Below are 19,410 nucleotides of genomic sequence, written 5' to 3'. Positions count from 1 at the left end.
CCAAAATTACAAAAAAATGTAAAACACCTCAGCCCAATGCGGCTGATACAAGGGTGATTAAAATCATTTCAATGCAGCCAAGTCATCTAGTACAGAGAGCCAGTCAGGCTGTTCAGCTTGTGCTCGGTATACTTCTCTCAGGCACACGACACTTGCAATGAAGTTTTCTCGCACAGAACGCACGTTTACATCTGCATCCCGCACCTGCATTGTGGTTTTCATAAGCTTTGGAGGCTGAGCAGCATGAGTAAGTCATAGGGCACTTCTCTTTCATTTTGAATTGGCAAAAATCTAATACCGTAGGGGTCCAGGGTTAGATCTTTCTCGATAGTTCTTTGGAGGACGTCCCATTGAGCGATGGGATCCCAACACTCCAGGAATACGGGTTCTATTGTCTCGGGCTTCTTGCATAGGATACAGTTAGTTGTCCAGGGGACGAAAATCCCCTTTTCGTTCAGCCATGTTTTAACAGGGAGCGTATTTGAATGTAATTGGTAGAAAAACGTATTCATAGATGGATTAACTGGCATGCTTTTAACTCGTTTTAAAACATCCTGCCCTGGACTCCCACGGTGCAGGTTTGGGTAAACAGGAATTGACATCATTACATCCACTAATTCCTTATACAGCTTTTTGTTTGAAACTATACTCAAGTAGTCAATAGAAAAACGCACTTGGTGAAGCATGAACGAGAGTACAACCTCTCTCATGTACCCCACGACGGAACCACGGATATTCTCACTCGAAGACACCACAATTTCAGGAAGCAGCCTATGTAATCGCAGCTGAATAACTGTCCTCAAAAAGCTGTCCAACTGGTCACGGAGGAACATAAATCGCGATGCAACCTGCCGTAAAAACAAATGAACAAGACCAAATGAACAAGACCTTTGACAGGAATAAACAAATTGGTGCGACTGGTTCGCTCCCATGTCGACGCCCAGACAAAAACAGCAAAGACACGGTGAATTCTATGAATGTTGGCTCGGGATGCACTCAATACATTCATTAGGTACCATATCTTTGACACAAGGAAAATGTTACAGACAGAGGTGCGCGAAAACATCGATAGCTGCCTCCCTTGCCAAGAGTAGGCCTTCTCCTTCGCCCTTGGCGCTTCATCGTTCCAGCAGCCATTGGGATCCCGGTAACATTCGAGAGGCACGCCGAGATACCCCGTTGGCAGTTTTGACCGCTGCAACCAACAGAAGTGTTCCGGCGCATTATCCCAATTACCGTGCCAAAACCAGGGTGTCGAACCGGAACCGAACCCGAACCTGAAACCGGATCCGAACCCAAATTTTCACCCGGAACCGGAACTGAACCGAACCCATATTTTTTTTCGCCATCTTGGAACTGAACCCGAACCGGAACAATTCAAAGGAACCGTTCCGAATCGGTTCAGGACCCTGTTCAGCCCCACTTTTTTTTACATCTCGGCATACTTCTTGTTTTCGGAGAAAATGAGATGATTTAGCGCATAGACTTACCCACCCGCAGCTGTCTGCTTTGGGAAGTGCGAAGATGGTACCCTGTATATGCGACAGCAAACTTACAGGAAGTCTGGTACCTGGGAAGAAGCCTCTTCTGTAATGTACTACCGCCAATTATAAAGACTTATACGTCAGGTTTATGTGAAATCTTGAGTTATTGCTCCTCCCCTTTTACATATTTGCGTAAATATTCAATCAAATTGTTAGGCCTGCTCTAACTCAACAAAGTACTATAGACATCAAATTTTTGCTTGCGTGCTTTCTTCTTTCAAACGACGCGTTAGACAATGGTGTACATGGAACACCGCGTGGTATTCACCAACACAGAATAAATAATTTATATTTGTATTTCTTCTTGACCCTGTTTCGGTTTCACCAACATAACGATGGCTGTGACGTGTAGTGCAAAATTAGGTCGCACGAGGTGCAATAAAACCGTAATATAACTGCTGATACACCGTTCGTTTCAATTATAGGTCTTGAAGCCGGCTGATTTAAGTGCTATAGTGATTAAAAACAACGTATCAGCGTTTGTATTAGTTTTCCCGTGCCTCACGTGACTTAATATTGAACTCACGTCACAGCCATCATTCGGTTGATGAAACCAATACAGCATGGGAGAAAAAATTTTTTTCTAAATTATTTAGTGGCAGTGGGCGAATACCACACGGTGATCCATGTATTCTAATATCTATGGCATCATACCAAAGGAGAAAACACGCAATAAAACTGAGTGTCTATAGTCATTTAATCACCTATTGAGAATGCCTTCCTTTTCTTTGCGTCATTCCCCACAAATAGATGAAATATTAGCGCGAGGAATAAACGACGTTGTGATGGTGGTTTTTGAGGAAAGGAAATGGCGCAGTAACTGTCTCACTTCTTGACGGACACCTGAACAGCCCCCTAAGAGGGGGAGGAGGGTGGGAGTAAAAGAAAAAAAGAGAAAGGGGCGCACTAGGGGAGGGCTCTGGAATAATTTCTACCAGCTGGGGATCCTTAAAGGGCAACTGCAAAGGTTTTATAAATCGACGGGCTTAAAAGGGTCGAATGTGTGAAACTTCCAGGTAAAGTATGCGAAGTCCTTTTGGCCTAGCGTTTCGAACGGTGACGTAATCACCAATTAAAATTGCGACGGCCTTCAAGCTTTTCCGCAGCGCACAACGCTAAGTGGGGGACGCATGATGACGTCATCGAAGGTATCAGGACATTTCCAACGCATAAACATCTGTTTTGAAGGAAAAACCAACGCCACCGAAGGCACAGCCCACCGAACGTTGTTCGGCAGCGTCCAACGAGGCACGGCAGGACGTAGCTGACGGCAGCGGTAATTTGAAATCATACCTTCCGTGACGTCACACTGAACTTCCCCGTACTCCTGCGTTGCTTTGAGGAGAAGCGCAACATTTAATCATCGATTACGTCACTATTTTAAATGGTAGTGCAAAAAAACTTAGCATGCTTTACCTACAGGCTATAGAGATTTGAATCCTTGAGTATCGCGAAATTCTCAAAATGTGGCGCAGTTGTCCTTTCACGTGCACTAACATCGCGCAGCACACGATGCCTTTTGCGTTTCGCCTTCATCGAAACGTGGCCCCCGGGGCCGGGTTCGAACCCGGGTACACGGAATAAGTAACCGAGCTCCCTAACCGCTCAGCCATCGCAATGGGTAGTGCAACATTTACTTTTCTAGGCGCTCGTTGTCTCAGACAGCAGGTTCTAAATAAAACTCCTCATGATGGGTCTGTAGGGCAATAAAGAAAAAAAATGGCTCAATGGCTGTGCAGCGCGGCTGCTGATTCCAAAAATACAAAAACCAGCGTGCTCTGTTGCACGTCGAAAATCCCCAGCTGGTCTCCGTTAATCTGGAGCCCTCCACTACACCGTCTATCCTATAGCCCCAATGCCTATTTGACACGTTAAACCCGAGATTTTATTACTAGTATTACCAAGAGAAGGATGTATAAATCGGTTCAGCTTCTTTTTTTTAGTATCAGCATATTCTTGTCTGCGCGGTGGAGATGTACTAATAAGAAAGAAATTAAATGCCGATTACACAAAAGGGCAATGTGGAAATACACGTGCTCGCTGGCATGCGATAGTGATTACGCTCAGAAAGATGCTACTGCGATGAAATGTAAGTGCGATGAAGTGATTTCGTTATGCCGATTCGCTGAAATCGTTCTGCTTCTAAGAAAAAATTGCTGCCAGTCGCCAGCGCTCGGCTCCATCCGCTGTTCTCGCATTGCTCGATCTTGAATTCTCTGTCTGGCGACTTATATCTACTTCTTGCAATCATACTTTCGTTTCTTAGTGTCTGACACGATAGGCTTATGATTGCTGACGGTTTTTTCTTAGAACGCTTGGGCTACTGATTACGTTGAGTCTTCACAACAATCTGCCTCGGCTATTCGGGTACAGGTGGGTGATGGGGGTTAGGGAGATGGGTGAAAGTTTTTGAAGGTGCATTTTACCAGTGAATGGCGGGGTGTGCGCCTACCGGAGTGTGCATCAAGGATGGACGCTGCACCAATGCACCCCCCCGCCCCAACACACACACACGCGCGCACACACACACACACACACACACACACACACACACACACACACACACACACACACACACACACACACACACACACACACACACACACACACACACACACACACACACACACACACACACACACACACACACACACACACACACACACACACACACACACACAGCGCGGTTATATTTGGGAAAGCAGGCCATACTGCTAACGCAGTAAAAAGAACAACTAAAAGAGTATGCATACTCTAACCTCTGACTCCGAGTGGGATTCGTACCAAGGCCGGCGCAAGAGAAAACTCTGTTTACAGATTCTTTAGGCTATTCGGCTATCGTGTAAGCTTCTTTTTATGGTTGTTGCATAGAATATTTTGAACCTCTCTGACCCTCCTCATGCCTTACTTGACCGCGTCGAATTCAGCGATCTCGGCGTAAGGCCTTGTGCCACCATAACTCCCTTTCTCCGCCCGCACATGAAAATTCCCGACGGTGCACACGTCAAGAAAGGGGAACCAGTTAGGAAGTTGAACTTGCGCAGCATATTCCTCTTGCGCGGTTGTGCACTGTTGTATGAACAGTGACCTCGTAGAACGCGGCGGTTCTGCGTGTTCATTCATCATGCGGGTTTTCCACACGCTAAAGAGTCCGATGAAAAAATGAACGGCGGCGCAACAAGAACACTAACAACAAAGGCACACCACATGCGCATGTGGTGTCCCCTTTCTTGTTAGTGTCCTTGTTGCGCCGCCGTTCATTTCATCATGCACCAACTCGTCCCTCAGGCCATTCTTCTGAAACAGTCCTACGAACACGAAGAGTTTGCACGGAATTCTGGAGTTTTTCATCTCAGACTAAATGTTATAATGAAATGTTTGATATCAATGGGTTTTTTAAGAGAATGCTTAAGTATGTCCCAAAAGAACGCAGCATCGAAACAAAAGTATTATTTTATTGCTGAAATGATTTCTCGTTGCTCGCTAAGGTAGAAATGCACTGACCATGGCACAAACGTCCCTTTGGGGCGAAAGTATGTACGCCCTAACATGTAAGGTCCTTGTCTGAAGCGTGAAAAAGGTTTTTTTGGTCGTTTGAAACTACAGTCCAGCCCACTTAATGAACCTGACGGTCACGCGTGTTCCGTGCGTTATATCTGATGTTCGTAGCAACTGGATTCTTCGTAAAACAACCAAAACTACTAAGGCCGCTAAATGTGGCGTTTATTTCTTATACAATTGCGTTATGCGTGCCTACTTGTGCAAAGCAGAGACTGTCGCGACTCTTTCCAGGCCATCAAGGGCGGTCATTTAATCCTCGTCGAGACCTTGTTGCTAATTATAAAATTTCGGGGCGGGGTATAACTAATCATGGATGAAGTGTGCGTGGCAGCTTGTGACAGGTCGGCTACATAAATAAGACTCCTGGCAGTAGGTAGAGCTCGCACTTGGTGTTCAACGTCTCCGTCAGAGCAGGCGCTTCTGCGATTTTGTGGTCCGCAGGAACGTAGTTATCTGGGAAACATCTGATTGGCTATGGATCAACGAAGCGTTCCCAGAAATTTGCATGCGTCTGGTCACGCGTGTTTTCGAGCTTCTTCTGTTGTTCTTGAGCTGATGCAGCGGCAAAGTAGCGCACCGCTTTTGACGCAGAATGCATCCGTTGCACTGTCCGCTTTATGACAATGCCAGCACATGCTAGCGGTGCAAAGGATAGAGACGAATGGGCAGGCTATGCATACCACGTGACCGGCATGGCCAGCAAGGATTTCAGAATTATGAAATTACTGCTGTTAGTTGATCCGTGACCATGGTCAGTAGCTTCCCTTTTGACGATGCCCCTTTCTCACGCGCACCGCGCTTCTTCCATTCGGGATGCTTTGCCGAGACGGCGAACGCGTAGGCAATGATTGCCCTCGTAGGCCATTGACGCGGATTTGGCCGGCGGTTACTTACTATTTCAACAGACAGTTATAGTATACCGTTACCATGTTTATTTTACCGTTGACAATGTTACCGGACACCGGACTTTCCGATTAAGGCCGGTTCACACGACGGTCCGTTCGCCCGCGGCCCGCGCACTACGTGTTCATGTGTCACCATATTGAGAGGAGCGCTGTCGGCCGGCTGCCTGGTAAGCGCGCCTCTCAATGTGTTGACGCATGAACACGTGATGCGCGGGCCGCGGGCGAATGGAACGTCGTTTGAATCGGCCTTTAGCGCGGCGCACGGCAGTGCCGCCCTTTAATTCCATTTCTGGGTTGACGTGTTCTTTCCGGGGCGGTGTCGTGAAGGTTGAGAGGAGCTATTTCGTCTGGTTCTTAGCGGAAGAACGACCTCTAAAACCTCGGCGTAGTTCACCGCGCCACCTCGTTCTTTATAACTGAGTGGTGACGCCAGAGTTGTTCGCTGTATCTGACACGAATTTCAGTTGCCCTTATGGAAATTTTCACGGTAGCACTACACCCGCTCGTAATAAGCGAACGTTCGTTATATCTGCGGCCATTAAAGTGGGCTGCACTGTACATCCGCTGACTTCGCTTTAATACACTAGTAAGAAGAAAGTCTAGGTAAGGCTGTAGATGTATGGGTAGAGGAAGTAATGACCGATCGCAAAATTTGTCATCTGCCTTGTGGAGAGGCCGTACAGGTAAATAAAAGCGAAGAGTGAGAAAAACGAATGAATCAGCACAAAGTTTTCTCGCGAGCACGTCCAGAAAAGACAGGCGAGTAGTTAGTCGCCTATTAAGCACAGCTGCCAGAAAGGGGTTGGTTGTAGTTTTGAAAATAAATGCCTGAAACAAGTTGGTGGACAAATGTTGCACGCCAGATTAACCACTTTTTATCACTCTATCAAGGCCGCAAAAAATTCTATTGACGCAAAGGTTGCCTTTGATAGCGCCACAGGAAAATTCGCAAACACTCTATGTAGTCCAAGTATATCTTCTTCGTCGCACAATGCTACAGTTGCAAGAAAGTTCCAGCTAAATGTCGCAACGAAGAAGTTGCGAATTTGTGTCCGTGCAAAAACAAAGCGTTCTGAACTCATCCAAGCGTGTGTTTTTTATCATACTCTTTTTATCAGAAGAAAAGAGGTTGATATCATCATAATAAGCCAATGTCGTAATTTCTTACTGCACTATAGTGAGAAGCGACGATTAGCGGTGTTTTTGAACTATAGGGGCCCGGGATATATAACGTGAGTCACAAAGTCTATGTCGAATAGGTGATTTAAATAAAAAAAATATGTTTCGTAAGTTCTGGATGTTAGGGAGAGCCAGTGCTCCCACGAGGCTGTCGTTGGGCGGAGGATGGGCGGTGGAGGGATTTTCGCACATTTTCTTACCATGTAGTAAAGGAGGGGGGGGGGGGGGATGGCAAGTCGGTTTCGGAGCGGCGGGAAGGCGTCTGTAGGTAGGTGCCGATGCTTGACAGTTTAGTTTCTCAGTAGGGTGCAGGAACGTAGAGGGCGCGTGCTGCGTCAATTTTGAGGCCCCGTAAGTACACTGCGTACGAGGAAGTCCCAACTGACTCAAGCTTCAAGAGAGACCTATTACTCGCGCGACGGGGCCTCCCAAACTGCTCAAGCAGAAGGGTCTTGCAGATGCAAAATCCACCGGAATTTCGCCTTACACCTCATAAGGTTGATTATGGCGTATACATAACCGATTTTCATTAATTTAGACTTCATTTCATTTTGCGGATCTTGTCGTAAATTCGTCTGTTTGCTGCGGACAATAAATGAAATGGTTAAAGTGAGAACATCTCGCATTAAACATTTTTTTTTCATGCTTAAGTAAAGCAGTAAACACGACCAAAGTAAGACGGGAGACGACACGAGCGCTGACTACCAACTGGTTATCTTATTCCGGGAAAAGTATATAAAGGCGCACGACACAGGAAACAATGCCAAAGAACAGAAGAACAAAGGTTAAAACTTAAAAATTATACTCCGCATGCACTTCACAGTCGAGTCATTACGTCTTGTTCAACGAAATTCGAAGGCTATCTTCCACAGTAGACGGCACTCCCCTATCTCCTGGACCTCACACAATTGCCAAGAAAGCCTGACTCCTTAACTACCAAATTGATAGATTATGAAGCAACACACTCATATACTTCCTTCCTTATCACATAGGCCTCGACCACCTCCCTACAGATGCAAACAGGGTTACTAAACAGGACACTTGTCTTATCTACTGGGGGAAGCAATCGTTGCACTCGCTGCAATGCAAAGCCAAGTTGTACGACACCGCTACTTTTTTCACCCATCAGTGATGTTCGAACAAATGCTCATTGCTTCCCCACTTAGAAAGGCAAGTCTCCTCTTTAATCACCCTGATCGAATTTGTAGGGAGATGGTAGAGGCCTTTATGATCAAGAAGGAAGCAGATGAGCGTGGTGCTTCAGCGTCTGTGTAGTCTCGTCTTCCTTTTGTCCTGTTTACTGCGCTGCTTAAGCGTGAACTACCAACTAGCCCAGTTTTATGTTCTCGTAAACAAACCTTTGCATTTTTTATTTTGCATACCAATGTGCCAGCCAAAAGAAAACGCATAGAAAGGTCGGCTGAAACCCATCTGCGTTCTATTTTTTTTGTCCTAAACCCGTTTGAACCGGCTCGAGACGGTCCGAACCGGTTCGAACCGGAACAGAATGGTCATCTGGAGCCGAACCCGGAACTGAACCCGAAAGGCGTGAACCCGAACCCGAAAAAATACCGGTTCGACACCCTGGCCAAAACCCACAGCTCTTGTCCCAGTTTTTCAGGCAGCCAGTTTATTGACAGTACTTTTCGACTAGGTTGGTAACTTCAGTAACACTGTCCTTGCTTGAGCAAAAAATGGCAATATCATCTGCATAGGCGAGGACTTTCATATGGGATGACTGCAGTTGAAAGCCGGAAATACGGTTACTGTTAATTATGGCCAAGCAGAGTGGCTCTATGTAAGTCGCGAACAGTAGGGGCGAAAGAGGGCATCCCTACCTCACTAAAGAATTAACTTCTATTCGGTCTGTCAACTCCCTACTTACGATTACTCGCGTGCTGCAGTACGCATAAGCCACTGTCACGCCTTCCGCTACAACGCGCCCTACGTTCAAATGGTCAAGAATGCAAAAAAGAACTTTATATGAAACCCGATCGAAGGCCTTCGGAAGGTCCAACTGAATCATTGCAATGCGCACCCCAAGGGCGTCACTGCATTCCAGTATGCTACGTGCAACGTGTATGTTTGTCGCGATGCTCCGTCCTTTGATGCCACAATTCTGGTGTGGTCCAATCAATGTTTTGATTACGCCCTGTAATCTCTTTGCTAGAACTTTCATATATATCTTGTAATCTACGTTGGTGAGGCTTATCGGCCGATAAGAGCCCACCAACAAGCGCTTCTCCGGGTCATCTGTTTTGGGAATCAGGACAATGTGTGAAGTAGTAAAAGATAGTGGAACTTTTTTGCGCTCGTATGCCTCAGAGAGCACATTGAGCAGAAACGGAGCTATCATGCATTTGAATTCTTTGTCGAAATCGGCGCTTAGTCCATCCGGACCAGCTGCTTTTCCGTACTGCAATTCATCTATTGCGGATTCAATTTCTCCGACGCTAAATGGCATCTCAAGGCGCACATTCACTTCATCCTGAAGCCTTGGCAATAGGGGCAAAAAATGAACCGAAATGCTTCATCCATCTGCCGCTTGTTTCCGAGAAGGCAGTTAAAGTGGTCCATTATAACCTTCTGGATAACTTTCGTGTCGGTAGAAACTTCAGCCCCGTGTCTTATCTGCGCGATTTCTTTCTGGCGAATGTAACGCTTTCCGTCGTTCAAAGCCCGTTTAGTCGGCGTTTCACCGGTCCACAATTTCTCAGACCTAGAGCGAATGACGGCTGCTTTGTACCTGCCTGTGTCTATTTGTTCAAGCTGGCTTTTACTCCTCTCAATTCTTTAAAAAAAGGCCGGGCTCAGAACTTTCCATGCAGGTCAGGAATTTTAACTGCTCATTCAATTTAGTTTCCTTTTCTTTCTCTTTATGCCCATTAAGACAACTCTTTTCTATTGCTTTACGTTTAACCCATTCTTTGAAATCTTCCCACTGAACAGCCAAGCTGTCAGTCTACGTTTCTAGTAAGCTGTGTCGTTCGTTTGTAGTTTCATTTATGGAATCTTCGTCTTCCAACAGCTTAGCATTAAATTTCCACAAGTGCCAGTTAAAGAACGTATGTTTTTTTTTGCACCAAAGGTTGCGATTGCGAGGCAGTGGTCGCTGAATGCAACAGGCTGAACATCATAGTTCATGCAGAGATGCACGAGTTCCGCAGACACATAGAGCCTATCCAACCTAGCATGGCTGTCACGCTGGAAATGTGTATATTGAGGGCTATTACCGTAAGTAAACATTTCACCGATGTCTTCTAAACAATGGTCACGTACAATACTATTCAATAATTGAGCACTTTTTTCGCGCACCGGCAGGCACTTCATACGGTCTGCCGCTACACAAACACAGTTAAAATCACCCAACACCAGCAGGGTCCTGTCACAAACAAAATAATATTCAATTCAATATTTTTTTATAATATTCCGCAGGTCTCCAGGATTTATGTCTCCGCCGTAAAATTGCACGACTGTCACTTTTTCATAAACTTTATCATCATCCATCACTTCATAACGACTTTTTTTCTTTGCCTACTTCGATTTTTGACCGCCGCGATCATCCCTTTAAAGTTAGACGTTTCACGTGCAGGACATTTATCTATGCGCATTCATTCTTACCACGCACAATATCTGACTGGAACACTCTGCCTTCACATATCGCAACCACCACTGATGCTGATAAATATTTTAAACTTATATCTTCAATAACTACTGCTTAACTCTTCGCATACATTGTTAATTTATTTGTTCATGGCTTCCTTTTTTGCAGGGTTTGTTACTAAAAAGATTCATTGTATTAGTGTTCTGTTTGTATAATTTTAATAATGCAGTAATCTTCGTTCTTTGCCGCGCTGCCATTCTCTTGATTCTTTTGCTTACTTATATGTCATGCAAAGTGTCTTATTTGTGCTTTTGATTGATTCTTTTGCTTACTTATTTCATCCAGTGTGTCTTATTTGTGCTTTTCTTGTTTGTTTTATATTTGTGGTTTTTTTTTATTCTGTTCAATTGCCTGTGCCCCCCCCCCCCCCCCCCCCCTATGTAATACCCTCTCGAGGGCCTTTAGGGGTATTCTGTATAAATAAATAAAAGACGACTGAAAAACTCTTGGCGTTCGGCTTCAACGTTTGGCGCATACACACAGATAGCTCGCCAACACCGATTAGAAAAAGTAAAATCAACAACAAGAAGACGTCCACTGGTATAAGCGAAAACAGACTATACAATAGTGCCTAGATTGTTGTGCATAAAAATAACGCACCCACCCGAGGTGCCCACAGAATGACAAACACAAACATTGAAGACTGGACGAAAGTGGGACACCATACGATCAGTAGCTTCCTCACTTTCTATTTTAGTCTCCTGTACAGCTACTATATCAAGCGCGTTGTCAACAAGTAGACGATTCAGGTGACATTGCACAAAGGCCTCTGAGCACAAAGGCCTGCTTGCACAAAGGCCTCTGACGTTCAAAGTTGCTACGCGCAGAGCTGTGTCTATTTTAATCGCCATGCACTTGGAATAAAATGCATTTGACGTACAGTGCCCACTCTACAAAATTGTGCAACATTTTCTAACTCACAGTGTGCAGGGTACATGGTCGTTGATCCAGGAATCCGAGTGCTGATGTCGGGAAACCACACGAATGTCCCTCGGCAGCCTTTCCGGACCAAGGCACACTGTCTGCTGGGTACTTCCCACGACAACAAAGGATAAAACAAAAACAAAACACGAAACCTCATTGAGCAGCTACGGAGGCAGTTTCCCCGCTCGGCCACCTCGCCGCAACGGAGGCACCGGCCTTCATAATTGCAAGCAAAGGCACCAGGTTTCAGAATTACGCAATTAATTTCTCAACTTTGCAAAATCAACAGCGGCCACAGTTCTCTCGATCTCTTTCTGCGTCCCGCTGTGCCCTTCTTCGTGCAGCTAACGGTAAATTAATGTATATGGGCAACAAAAAAGAGTCGGAAAAAAAACGACGAGGGTGGGACTCGAACCCACGCGGGCAGAGCCCAATGGATTAGCAGTCCATCGCCTTAACCGCTCGGCCACCTCGCCGCAACGGATGCACCGGCCTTCATGATTGCAAGCAAAGGCACCAGGTGGCAGAATTCCGCAATTAATTTCTCAACTTTGCAAAATCAATAGCGGCCACAGTTCTCTCGATCTGTTTCTGCGTCCCGCTGTGCCCTTCTTCGCGCAGCTAACGGTAAATAAATTTGTATGGGCAGCAAAAAAGAGTCGGAAAAAAACGACGAGGGTGGGACTCGAACGCCATTAGAGCGCTTGGAGGCTAGTTGGCACGACATTATATAATCAAAAACAGCGCAAATCATTGGGCATACAAAAAAAATTGCGCTAGCCCAGTGCGCTTCCTTTTTGTGTCTTGCACTTTGAGCAGTTCTTATAATTAAAGAAAAAGTGCCATAAACGTAAATACAACAACTCTCGCTGTAAAAGCTTTTCGGGGTTGTTAAGACGGCGTTAGCGTCGACATCTTCGTCTTGGCGTCGTAACGGACGAAGTAGAGATGAGATGTTGCGAGGAAAGAAAGAGCTTCACGCACAATGTTTAAATGACCCGCGTTCAGTATTGAGAGACAGTACAGGAGGATGGTTCCATGTATTGGTCATTTTTACAACCAAGAGAGGGCGCTTAAATCAACCAACAGGGAAAGGAGGTTTGTGATGTTTCTTCCCCTCATGTTGCCGAGAAGGGGAAAACGTTGGCGACCGTGATAGGATGCAGAACGTGTTCAAGGCTCGAACTTGCTCGATCGTATTACTCGAAGACAACTACAGGAGTGTTCAACTCTTTATTTACACGTTAAAAAAAAATAAAACAGAACGGAAAAACAACAAGAAGAAATTATTTACAGATTACTGCCTCGCAGAAGGACCTGACGATACCTGCCACCGGTTCCCCTAATGCAGAGTCTTTTTATCCCTATGTACCCGTCCTCAGTGGGAACAGTAAACAATTGGATAATTTCCTAATTGCTCGTTCATTGAATGCTTGGGCACAGGACGACAAAGGAAATCAAAGACGTGGGAAAGAAGATAAGCCTTCCCCATTCAGCACTACATATGTAATTGCACTCTCCACAAGCTTATAGGGAACATCCTCAATTGAGAGAGAGAGAGAGAAATCCTTTAATGAAAAAACAAAACAAATTTAGCCGGTGTTTAAAAATCACTGGTAGGCTACTGTGCGTGAGGAACGGAATTCGGGAGATAAATATGGAAGAAGAGCGGTGAGGATAAGGTGAAATAAAAGAAATAAAAGGGAGACGATAAAATGCTGCCATTAAATGCGTACTAAGGCCATCGGCGAGTAATCGTACTTTACGTATGAAACGATGAAGTGCATAGTCCGACAAATGTGCGAGTACAGTTCAATGCGTGAAGAATGCATGAGGGTAACATGCAAGGTGAAATGAGAGCTTGTCAATATGTTCAAATTGATTTAAATATGCAATCAAGAAGTTCATTACTTGACGCTGTTGTCTAAGGCAGGCTAAGAGATCTAAAACACTTTCCATTGTTAGCAGCACTAGGGAGGGCTTCTCCTCGCTTTCCCAAGCTTCAGCATAGTTACGGGCTAATAAAAAACAGGAATAGTTTTCAGAAGAGACTTGCAAAAGGGGCAAAACCTTAAGACGTTTTCTAAAAAACTTTGAGGACATCTGTACGGAAGAACACAAGTGATTGGTCGATAATGTTGCTGGCAATCCTCCCATGTTATGTGGCCTGCGTACTAGCGCACCTCTCTGACGAAGATGGCAACAACTATCTGAAAGCTAAAAGTACACTCTTTAGGTACTTCAAAATTCGCGCAGAGGCTGATTTCAGATGCCATATTGACAGTCAGCAGCGTCCCCACTATAGCATCAGAGACAAACCTGGCAGCTGCGCTCGTTTGCCTGATGAGACGTCTGCTGCTCCGAAGGGCAACGATAGGACACTTTTAGTCCTAAGAAGAAAGGCCACTTTGGCAGCGATGACCCATCATTTCGGTTGGAAACCTAGCGAAAAGAGCAAAACCACGAAGGCTGGTATGGGTGCAAATTCTAGGAGAGAAGCAAGGTGCCAGAGGGCCATTTCAAGCCCACCGAACAATGTCGCGTCATCCCATCAGAGAGTAACGGTTGAGAATCCAGAGTAAAGTGTCGTTTTTTTTTTGTCAGAAGAAGCTGAAAGAGGCTGTTGCTCTAAGTCGGCAAGATGGATTGGCGACATTAGAACGAGCGGTGTAGCTCTGCAGAAAGTAAACTGCACACTAGTTCTTCAAAGGTCGCAGCATGCAGTAAGCCACTGGAAGCTTCAGCTGATAATCTGGATTCAAGAGAGAATCTGAATCAGAGCTGGAACAAACTGAGGAAAGGCTAAATGACGGTGTCATAAAACCGCAGGAAAACGAGCCAGTGGGCTCATAGAAAATCACAGGAGCAAATGATTTGCCAGAGTAGCCATCGCCTGGCACCGAGAGCGAGGCACAATAGGATGGTTGGCGAGAAAAATATCGTTCGGGACATGCTGCAGGGCGTCTGTAAACCAGCTTCTGAAGCTGAGGCGAAGGCTGCTTGCTTGAATGGTACGAGCACTGCGACAACTGCAGAAGGTCAGTTTCGAAAATGCGGCAGCGTTCAAAGAAATCCGAACCCGATGGTTTCGTGAAAAAGAAAAACTTGCCGGTCCCGAAGTTCGTGATATCGAAGGCCCGCCGCGTGAAATGTAACTGCCGCTCAAGAAGTGGAGGCGCGCAAGACAGAGCAGCTGGGGCAGTTTGCGGATATCGGCCGCGCGCGAAGAAAGACAAACGAGACGGTTTCGCAGAAAAGAGAAAAGTACGGCTTAAGAAGCCTATAAGTTTCAAGGCTGGCTTTCCATGTATCCGACCGAAATTGTCACCGCGGCGCTCACCAATTCACTAGCGTCGTAATGAAAGATAAGCTGATTGTAGGCGTGCCCAGGCAAAGCGAAAGCCGCCTGCGTCATTGTGTAGGGAATACGGGACCTCTGCAGGTAGTTGAAACTTGCCGCGCGCTACCTAGAACAATGTACACCTACCGCGTGAATAAGCGCCGCCGATATTGAGAAGAAACATATAACGGGGGGGGGGGGGGGGGGGGCAATTTCCTGACCGATAGAAGGGTAAAGCCATTATGATCAATTCATCCATAAGAGTACACGCAGGCATTTCGTTCACACACGATTGGACCCGCTCACTCTCACCTTTCCAAACGATACTGAGGGTTGGAGACGTGCAGCAAGGGTGTGGAACAAATCATGACCGCGACAGGCCTACACCTTTCGGCTTTTATCGGGTGTCTGCTGCTAAAGCTACTGCCGGGCCGCGATCGCGCAGGGCGCTGCTGAAGAACACCCTTTCGAGTCGCAACTCGTGACGTTAGCAGATTCCGGGAATCAAAGTATCTGCTGTAGAATCATTCAGCTCCGTTCAGCTGCAACGACATTGCGGCGTCTTCTTGCCGGCGGACGAACTGTCATGATCGGGCACCGACTTCCAGCCTCAGTCACGGTGTGCTGTCAGCTGTCAAAAACTGTCAGAGGTACGTCTGTTCGGTCTGTTTTGCTAGACTGTACAGCAAGGCGGACATTATGTGCGTAATATGGATCAATAGTTAGACCATTAATTAACATAATAATTAACTTATGAACTTTTTCTTTTTGACATTAGGGACCAAAGTTATATTACGAAATTGATGGCCATGAACATCGAAGGTAAGCCCTGTTCTTAAATTCCCAAATTGCCAATCTGTTTTCTCTTAGGTTCACATGGAAGTTCACATGCAAGGTTTTAACAAGCCGTTAAAAAGCTCGCGCGACATCTTGTTGGTACCACGTGCAGCAAGGAAATGAACACTTTCCTATGTAAAGCCTTTCCCGCACTAGTAATCTACTCGTCACGTGGCAACGCCGCGCCGTCATCAGATAAGAAGGCGTGTTGCCGCACTGCCGCCGCGAAGGAATTCCAGCTCGATCCGCCGCCGCCACTCGAAACAGGTATCCGCGCCGCGGCGGCGTGATCCGTAGGCGTGTTCGCTTGCACGTGAACCAGCCATTTACGCGCGATCTCACCGCATTAAGATTTGTCGCAAGGGAATTGGCTGCTCGTACGGCGCGCTTGCTGGGTTCCGGACAGAGAGCTAGTCATAAAATGACGGTTTCGATGGCGTCGCCGGATCCCTCCGTAGTGTGCCCTACACAGATAGATCTCTCCAACAACACGCTCGACCACCGGACCCGCGAAGAAGCCTCTTTAAAATCGATTTTCTTCGTGACTCCGCGAGCGCTAATCGTGTGTTATCGCCATAAATAAGAGCCCAATTTCTGACGGCTATCTTCACTTCGTTTCGCTGCTGGCGGGATGTCCCATTGCTGTGCGCTATACTGCTTGTCTCATTAACCGCCTCATTACATTTGCTACTGTAGACATTGCTGTGGACCTATTCAGTTATTTAACTATCTTATTCACATTGCTAATTGTATTGTCCACTTTGTCTCTTAAGGCATACCTTTGATTTTTGACTATGCCTAGTTTCCTCTTCACCGCTTTCAGGCTACCTCCATTCTTGAGAACACGCTCGATTTCCTCCATATTAAACTTTCTTATGTGGGTTACCTTTCGCTTATTGATTATACTTGATAGCTCTGCCAGTTCTCTTCTATTCAGTCTATTATGCGGTTAGAGCTTTCATCCTTTGGAATTTCTTAAGACCTTTCTTCTCATGAGAAAGCTTTCCGGTATACTGTCTAACCATCCTACAGTCCACTACTACTGCCCACATCGTCATGATAGCTGTGGGATTTTCGTTCACTGATTGAGCATTAAGATCTTCGTACACGTTTAAAGCCGAATACCGGCTCAGGAGCAAGATCCTGAATTTGTCTACTTTCCCTCTTACCGCTAACTCATTGAAGGGCTTCCGCTTCGTTCGATTAGTCCGTTCCCTCGTCAAGTATAGGCCTATTCGAGACCTCACCATCCCGTGGTCACTATAACGCACCATTCCAAGAACCTACACGTCCTGCACGATTTCAAGGTGGGCGCACAGCACAGAGTCTATTTTATTTTTAAACTCACTATTGCGGCTCTTCCATGTCCATTTCTTGTTCTCTCCTTTGCCGAAGAAGGTATTAATGACCTCTAAATTATTTCTCTCTGCAAGCTCTACCAATAACTCCGACCTGCTAATCAGTACCTAGGCCATAGTCGTCCACTGTCTGCTATCCAGCCTGCTCTTTGGCAACTTTGGCATTGAATTCACCCATGAGTACAGTACAATGTTTCTACTTTGCTCGTTGTCGATTCCACGTCTTAATCGAAGTTTCCGGCGATCTAGTCATCGTGGCTGGATGTAGGCATGTAGGCCTGTAGCACAACGACTTCGTAACGCTTATTAAGATTAATCACGATAACTGCCACCCTGTTGTTAATACTATGGCACTTGAATCGCGTTTTTTGGTAGATAGCGGACTGGGTTTATCCACGGGCTTTAGATTCCAGGTGATCTCGAACATAATTGAAAGGCAGCGGAGTGTCGACGCCTCGCCTAACGTTTATTCTGAAACCATTCAAACTGTCAACAATGAATGTGGAACCGACGTCAATACTTAGTCCTTGCGGGTGACACAGAACATAGGACTGGGATTTCCGTGTTTCAACGCCATGTTTGGCTAAACAAGGAAAAAATTCTCCAAAATTGACATTTACACAACAGGGCTACCCGACCTCACGATGTAAGGCTATCATCCTGTGCATCCACGCCAATTTACCTTTCAGTGTATTCTAGATTGGTTAGACATGTACTTGTGCGTGTGCGTAAATTGTCTACTTCACCGTACGTCAGCACTTTCTTTCACAAGCTGCACACTAAGACCTTGCCAGTGAAGACACGGCTTCAGAAAAAGGGGGTTTTAGTTTCGTCGGTTAATTGCCGCCTCTGTGACGTTCCAAAGACACTTCAGCAATGCTTCAATAATTGTAAAGATCCAATATTGTTTTCGAATGCCCTACAGCGGAAGAAGCGGATTAGATTTTTCATAGTGCATGGTACTTACTGCTTTGCCACATGTTGACGAACCTCGAAAGATGTCCTAACTGGACTACACAGCCTATGGAAAACTCGCATGATAAACCGATATTGTAAATTAGTTGTTTCTACGAATTCTCATTTAAGCCAAATGATTGCTTCTCTTCAAGGACTGTATCACCACACGAATTTCGAACCACAGTGTGCTCCCTATTTGTGGCATGCTCAGCTTTTCCTTCTTTCTATAGTGATTTGCTTCCTCAAAGTGCTTGGTTTTGGGGTGACTTTATACCGATAGCGGGAGGCCTTGTGAATGGGTCATGTGCATAGAACTTTGTATTACTGTAATAACTTGCACCGCAGCGGAGTGATCTAACGCTACACCGCACAGACAGTCTCAGATTGCTGCCACAGCGCATTTTTAACGCGCGAGCATTAGTGGCCCGATATCAGAAAAATCTGTCCAGTGTCGGCGTTGGCGACCATTTCAAGCCTCGCAGCCGAGCAACCGGCCACTCCCGCAACCTGGGCCACCTAGGTCATGTGACCTTGTGGTGTCATCACAATCTGCCGGCGGGATTGTGAGCAAACTGACCATTCTGGCAGGTGCCAGTTAAATTAATCATGTGTCGCGAGAGGCTGCTTGGAAAGAGCAACCTGCATCGCACACGTCTCACCGGTGGCAGGACCTATCATCGTAGGGCAGTGGCGCATCGCTTAACCGCTGCACCATAGCGCTAGCACCGGTATCAGGGCTCCCACGGACCTATGAATGCAAAGTTGAGAATGACCTAATGAGCATATATGGACATTAACCCATTAAAGCTATCGCGTCATACCCTTAAGGCGGAGCTTAAGTGTCCCCTGATGTTTTTTGTTTTCCCGCAAAAGGACCGCTGTTAGTTTCTTGTCATGCGTCACGTGATGGCAAAGCAAGGCAACTAGACCGCCGTTTCAAATTTCTGGCAACGAGCTCATGCTCGTTGTCAACGGCATTGTCCATTTCTGAGGCCTTGACGCAGATGAGAGCGGGGAGGGGATTGCCGGACAGAACATACGTGCCCGAGAATAGGTGTGTCTAATCTGCCAAGCGTGAAATCGAGCAAGTGCTCGTATACAAAACATGAGGCAGAGCGGGCGGTAACGTCTGAAAAGCGTC

General features: G+C 46.1%; 1 non-coding gene across 1 annotated transcript; it reads right to left on the bottom strand.

Moving 5' to 3' along the window:
• Positions 1–12,171: 12,171 nt before the first annotated feature.
• TRNAS-GCU (transfer RNA serine (anticodon GCU)) lies at positions 12,172–12,253 on the bottom strand. Its single transcript has one exon. It is a non-coding gene; the product is annotated as a tRNA-Ser (tRNA).
• Positions 12,254–19,410: the final 7,157 nt, after the last annotated feature.

This window comes from Amblyomma mixtum, chromosome 3 (genome assembly GCF_055824585.1).
Source record: "Amblyomma mixtum isolate Tamu chromosome 3, ASM5582458v1, whole genome shotgun sequence".
NCBI classification, from domain to species: Eukaryota; Metazoa; Arthropoda; class Arachnida; order Ixodida; family Ixodidae; genus Amblyomma; species Amblyomma mixtum.
Note: the sequence above shows the minus strand (reverse complement) of the source record. Positions and strands in the feature narration are given on the sequence as shown.